The 7,537-nt window shown below is 38.4% G+C and overlaps 1 non-coding gene across 1 annotated transcript; it reads right to left on the reverse strand.

The window, feature by feature from the left end:
* Positions 1 to 6,431: 6,431 nt before the first annotated feature.
* Positions 6,432 to 6,504, reverse strand: Trnan-auu. The gene has a single exon. It is a non-coding gene; the product is annotated as a tRNA-Asn (tRNA).
* Between the last annotated feature and the right edge of the window lie 1,033 nt (positions 6,505 to 7,537).

The following is a 7,537-nucleotide window of genomic DNA, read 5'->3' on the forward strand; positions in this document are numbered from 1 at the left end:
CATCCATGACTCAGGAACAAATATCTGTGCTCATCACACAATTAAATGCCCTTACCGGGATTCGAACCCAAGACCGCGGCTTAGCAGGCAAGGTCACTACCGACTGAGCCAGACCGGTCGTCATATTTGTTCCTAAGTCATGTTTTCTATGTGTATATAAGTATGTATTTATCTATATAAGTATGTATATCGTCGCCTAGCACCCATAGTACAAGCTTTGCTTAGTTTGGGGCTAGGTTGTTTGGCATTTCAAATAACCTAACCACAAAATTAAAGTTTTGAAAAAACCCCCGACCGCGGCATAGTAGACCGATTTTCATGAAACATGGCTAAGATCACTCCTGACTAGCAACTTTCAGACAAAAAAAACTTAGATTTAGTAATCGGTTCATCCGTTCGGGAGCTACGATGCCACAGACAGACACACACATACTCAGACAGATAGACAGATATACCTGTATATCTGTCTGTCTGTCTGAGTATGTCTGTCTGTCAGATATACCTGTATATCTGTCTGTCTGTCTGAGTATGTGTGTGTCTGTCTGTGGCATCGTCTGTAGACAAATAGACAGACAGACAGACGTCGTTTTTGCGTCGGGGGTTAAAAACTGTTGCTGTTGATCTATACCGCTACCGCTTATGCCTTGTGTCACATTCCTCGCCCTTTTCATCCGCCCGACTCGATTTCAAAATTTTCGCGCAATTTCCTTCCCTCCCCCTCCAAATATCAACCTTAACGTGACCCCATAAAGGCTACATTCGCTCACCCCATTTACCCATGTTTGGGTAATATTTGTGCTTAATTTAAAAATGTCGTATGTCACTTTAGGCACTTTAGGACTTAAGACGTTTTTAAAGTTAGTTTTTGTAAGCAATGGGGTGTAAGGTTCTGTATGTTCAGTTACAGCAAAGAGGATCGAGTGTATTATTCAGTGTGTAAGAGTATTACGGGCAAATATGTTAATAACGGTGATGAGTATAGAACATAAGACATGTTGATATTGTCTTCGGTTACCGCGATAGTTACTCATGAAATAAAACTAGAAAAACGGCTTAAATCGCGTATAATGAATTTACGATTCATCCCGACGTTTCGAACACTTTACAGCGTTCGTGGTCAACGGGTGACTGAGGAAAAATTACAATGTGCAAAAGCTACCCACATACAAGAAATATTAATTAACGAACCATGACCACAAATAATATAGATTTCTAAGGCAGGTTCACACACTATTAATAAAGATAGTTATACAATATTCAAAAAAATTACCATGTTAAAAACAATTAATCAATTAATCTATACAAAATGGACAAAAACAAACTGCAAATGTCCAACACCATACAACACAAATGCCTCACAGTCTTCGTCGTGCTTGTTCCTTTATCAGATGTACTATACGTACTGGATCCCAAGCCGAACCGAACACAATACATACATTACATACAATCTGCACCCCATAAAGGGGTAGGCAGAACACATGAAACTACTAAAGCTTCAGTGCCACTCTTGGCAAATAAGGGGTTGAAAGAAAACAAAACTGTGACATTGCAGTGACAGGTTGCCAGCCTCTCGCCTACGCCACAATTTAACCCAAAATATTAAGCCTAAATCCAATATTTCTCTTTATTTGTATAGAGATGGGAGGGGGTTGTTTACATGCCGAGGGAGCGAAGGTTTAAAGCGTTTCATTACGCACATGTGTCGCTTTATGTCCACTTAATTACGTTTTTCGGGCGTTTCCCGTGCGTTTCTTTTCATGTCACATGATTTGGTTCGTTAAAATTAAATTTTATTAATAGGCTTTTAAAATTAACGTGTTGAGGTCAAACCAATGTCAGAAAAGGTCAGAAAAATAATGTAGTACCTACAGCTTGAGTGTACAGTCATCAATGCCACTATGAGATTATACACCGTGTTTTCCGTTAAATTCGATACATCGTTAGGTTCATTATCAGGAACCACTCGGTATATATTTTTTTGTTAAATTCGAAAAAAAATTTTTTCATCGTTTTCATAGATAATAAATTAAATAATCATTGTGAGAGACCCTTAAGAATAACATTCCAGCAATTCAAGTTAGTGTCACGTAATTGACGTCAAATGTCATAATAAATAATAACTTATTCTCGTTAGCAATGTTCAACTTCCGCTCCAAGTTGAAAAATATACAATTTTACTTACTTTGTTACCATGTAGGTATAATTATGTAAATTCCTTTTAATTATTTCCCTATCGATTTGTGACTGCAAACGCAGAAAAACCTGGCATAAAATAAAGTTATTAAGTAATTACTTATAAAGTGCGTGATCCGTTAGCGTTATAGTCTAAGAGCCAGTTTCGAAAAAATAAATTTATTCTACTATTTTCTAATATTACTAAATCAATCTATGCACTTTTGTTAGAAGTTCAGCAGTGTTCTGAAGAACTTTTTGACCTGGTGCCACCATCCCGGTTTTATTACCGCACCTCTTGATAAAGAAACAAAGTTCATCCTCACTTTCTGGCAGGCAATTATGGTCGCGCGATAAGTGATAAAATAGCAGGCCGCCCCTATCGCACTATTTGTAAGTGCGATAGGGACGGCCTGATATTTTATCGTCTATCGCGCGACCATGCTTGTCGTGATGGACACGTGGCAAACCAAGAACAAACGAGCCTCTCGCTCGTTTTTGCCCAGAACGTGTAAGTTGTGGAATGAGCTACCTTCTGAGGTGTTCCCCTTGCAGATATTTGTTCTAGAGTCATGTACGTTTCCTATGTGTATAAGTTTGTGTATATCGTTTTCTGAGTACCTAGAATACAAGACTCAATCTCTATAACATGTCCTAGAATATTTATCTATTCTTACTTTAAGAATTTACTTCAACATTTTTATTTTATTTATTTAATAAGAAACAAACAGTCGCATATATATACATATACATTGACATATATTGAGGCAGTTAAATTGCAGACTTACAAACCATAACATGCTATATGTAGACAGCTCAATACATTTTCAGTATGTGAAGTGCCTATGAAAAGAATAGTGTAGAATATATATTTATTTTCCCCTTACTAGCTCGGAAACACGTGTTTTGTCCTTTAATACCAGCGGGTAAAAACGCATTTTATCCACTAGTGGGTAAAGTAATTTGACCTTGAATTAAATCAAATTAACTGCTTTAAAATCGATAAAAGTAGATGAATCTAGTACTAAAGATGATTTACCACCCGTGGAACTACTGGAAGCAGTGTTAAATGCATTTTTTGCATTGTAGTTTCCTCGCTATAGTGAGGGGAAAAGTTTTGTGTTACACTCGGGTGCAAATGTATTTTACTTCTCGTGTGTTAAAAAACTCGCAAGTTCAGGATTCTATTCTCGAACCACTCGCTTCGCTCGTGGTTCAACTATAGAATCCTTTCTCTTGCTCGTTTTTAATTCCACACTCGGCGTTAAAATACAACTTTGCCCCCTTGTATAACAAATAACTATTGTGTACACAGGTGACAAATGCATATTATAAGAAATACAGAAAGTACCACGAAATGGTCGCATCTCAGGATATCATTATGCATTGATAAATATTCCCTTTACGGATTATCGCTATGGATTAAAATAACGACAATTTTATGTACTAGTTCTTGGTCTACCCGGGAAAAGGGCGCACGCAAGGAAATGAGGAATTCGAAATTATTTTACAAAGGTATTAATAACACTGATATTTGTTAATAAAGGAACTTTTTCAGTACAGATGTTTTTTTTTTACGCACTAGTGCGAGAAGTGGTTCATTATATGTCAGGTCGAAACTTCAGATGGTCATCTGTACCTACTGAAAAACTTCGTACGATACACGTGCGAAAAGGAAATTCGTAACTCGTGTCGAAGGGAGTGTTTTACCCTTTGGTCGTGTCAGGGGCGGCTCACTCCGCGATTCTATCGCCGCGCTATAAGTACATCCTGGCGGCCGCGAGTTCGCGGCCTACTCAGGGGTTGCGCGCGTTCTCACGGAATGCACGTTCGCACTTTCTATTGTTACTTTACGTCGCGAGGTTTTTTAAGCGATGTCCGCGTGTGGAATGGCTAATAATACTTAGTTAAATAGACATAATTGAATAAAATAAATACAATAAGACATTCTTACTTAGATCTACTACTGATTAAGTCCCACGGAAAAGTTCAATAAGGCTTGTGATGTTGGAACTTGAACAAAAATATATAAATACAGTATATAGTTATACCTAGAAAGTACCCAAGACTTGAATATAATAGTATAACATTTTATGTGAGTATTAATTCGTTTGGATCCATTGGTAACCCTATCACCGGACGCCGCGCACGTGCGGCTCGTTTCTTTGTAAGAATGTTGTAGGTATTTAAAAAGGCGGCATTTCGTGAACATCAAAGCAGTGCACTGAGAGAAGTTTGCATTGTGAATTTAACAAGTTCGACTTGTTGCGGTTTATCCGTTTGAATCAGCCAAACGTATATTTAAAACAATATGGGTCAGGTTGTTTTTATAAAATCGACTTGTTGATTCAAATATATTGCCGATTCAAATGACAAGTAGCTTGTTGTTTGAACCAAAGAGCACGTAGGCGCTATTTTAACCAAAAAACTTGTTGAACGAACATGAAAACTGGTTGTATTTTCTCTCAGTGTGGGCCTTCTGTACTTGTACTACAATATTATATATTCTATGGTCGTGTTTTAATTTATCGCCACTCGTTTTCAATTTCCACTTTTCCGCAGTTAATTATATCGTGATGTACTATTTCTTTCAAAATCCATTTGATGATGAGCACAAAAATATTAGGTATAGGAAAATTATTACATTACAAGTGCGGAAAAGGCGATGTGAGTGGCGAAAGCTGTGTTTTTACATATTACGAAAATACCTTTTCTTCGAACTACTATTATCATAACCTAACCACAAAAATATTTTTTTTTAAAAACCCCCAACCGCGACATAGTGAACCAATTTTCATGAAACTTGGCTAAGAACACTCCCGACTAACTCAGCTTTCAAACAAAAAAAAACTATATATTATCTAAATCGGTTCATCCGTTCGGGAGCTACGATGCCACAGACAGATACTTACACAGACAGACAGACACGTCAAACTTATAACACCCCGTGATTTTTGCGTCGGGGGGTAAAAAAAGAGTAGTATTGCCCTAATTATGCGGGAATTTCTATAAAATAGCATAACCCTCATTAGTAAGTCGGTTAATTAACCCCATACGTGCCGACTCGCCCCGTTTAATAACCACGGGTTAATGAAAGCCGAATTATTGCACCTAGCCATGGCATACACTATAGAGCGATAAAAACGGATCATTTTGTATACTAGTAGTGTAGCCACTCGCCATGGCCACTGTATAAAGCAGTAATAACTCTTCTTACAAACTTCACGCCGCGCGGTGTGTCGAAAAACTACCCTCGCATGCAGCGAAAACATGCGAAACTGGTAAATATTGGGCTGGATAGTCGGGGCCGCGTTTGCACGCTGTATTGACGTGTGTATGAAAATGACGTCAGTGCCGAGGACATTTCGTTACTGTAGTGTTTATGGATGTATGGAGAACAGTTCTAAAAATACGGATATATCATTCTTCACAATTCCTAGACTTTCAGAAAAGTAAGTGGTTGTTATACTATATATATGTTTGCAGTGTTAGGTAAAAGTGAGATTTAAAGCTATAATGACGCATTAAAATCAATAAGGATTTATCTGTAACGACATTAATTACATTGCAACCAAAATATACTTGTTTTTTTATTTAGGTAGATGCTGCGATCTATCTATCTCGAAAGTTTGGTACCTACTTAAATATTGTGGAACCATCTATTCAGACATTTTATGTAAATACTATTTCATCAGTATTTAAGAAAAAAACACGTACCTACCTACTTGAATGGTACGTGGTGGAAAGTGCGTTTTTGTTTTAAATAATATCTAAGTAAGTATAACATATAAATTACCACATAGGTGATGTGAAAATCCCTCCCCGTAAATATCTCATTTTGCTCCCTCGTTACACATACACAATCTAGTATTGCGCGTATGAGACTAATATATGAATAATATTTTTTTGTGTATTCAATATTGACTGGTGTGGTATTGTTATACTAATACTTACAGTTACCTAATAGTACCTATTAGATAACAACAACTTACTTTGTACGAAGTTGATTGATTAACTTTATAGTAATTTTGTTCAACCCTGCGTGACCTTCCGCAGTCAAGACCGCCCGCATCGACCTGCCGGAGATTAACTACCCCTCTAGCACAACTTGCCTTGTCTCGCGCGAGTCCATACTTAAAGTCGCGCTTGATGTATGAACTCGCGCGCGACAAGGCAAGTTGTGCTAAAGGGTCTGATTAGCAGAAACGTCTGCAATCGATGCCACTAGGCTTAGAATAAATTTAAAAGTGGAAAATATCTGCCTTGGGTGAGACTTGAACTCACGGCCTCTGGATCAATATTCCAGCGCTCTGCCAACTGAGCCACCAAGACTTCAACCAAGCCAGCGAAATTTTCCACTACTAAGGTCAATGGGACCCGTAGCGACATCTACCGTAAGAGTGTTAAACTTCTTAAACGGCAACCGGAGTTCCAAGTCATATTGGAAATTCCCCAGTTACGATGCGCTAACCGTGCTAAATTTTAACTTCTGATTAGCAGAAACCCGAGGCAGACATTTTCCACTTTTGAATTTAACTACTGAGTATTCCTTATACTGTGCCATGGCATACAATAAAGAACGATGGAATTATGGATTACTAGCTACCCGCCGCGACTTCTCTCGTGTTAAATTCGTTATTGCAAATAATCCATACAAACTTCCACCCCTCACTTTCGGGAAGTGGGGATTAGAAAGAGACAAAAAGTAGCATATGTCACTCTCCATTCCTTCAACTATCCAACAACTGTGGAATGAATTGTCGCCTGCGGTATTTCCGGACCGATACGACCTTCAAATCTTCAAGAAAAGAGCGTACACCCATCTTAAAGGCCGGCAACGCACCTCCAACACCTCTGGTGTTTCGGGTGTCCATGGGCGGCGGTGATCGCTTACCATCTGGCGACCTGTCTGCTCGTTTGCCTCCTATCCCATGAAAAAAAAAAAACTTCACTAAAAAAATCACGTCAATTCGTCCGTGAAAGACGGACAAATAACACACTTCCCCATTTACAGACACACAGCCACAGACAGACACACACACACAGACAGACAGACATGTCAAACTTATAACACCCCATCGTTTTTGCGTCGGAGGTTAACAAACGCCCTTATCGGTATTCAAACCCAGGACCGCGGCTTAGCAGGCAGGGTACACTGAGAGAAAATACAACCAGTTTTCATGTTCGTTCAACAACTTTTTTGGTTAAAATAGCGCCTACGTGCTCTTTGGTTCAAACAACAAGCTACTTGTCATTTGAATCGGCAATATATTTGAATCAACAAGTCGATTTTATAAAAACAACCTGACACATATTGTTTTAAACATACATTTGGCTGATTCGTTCGGATAAACCGCAACAAGTC

This window comes from Leguminivora glycinivorella, chromosome 25 (genome assembly GCF_023078275.1).
Source record: "Leguminivora glycinivorella isolate SPB_JAAS2020 chromosome 25, LegGlyc_1.1, whole genome shotgun sequence".
In the NCBI taxonomy this organism is placed as follows: Eukaryota; Metazoa; Arthropoda; class Insecta; order Lepidoptera; family Tortricidae; genus Leguminivora; species Leguminivora glycinivorella.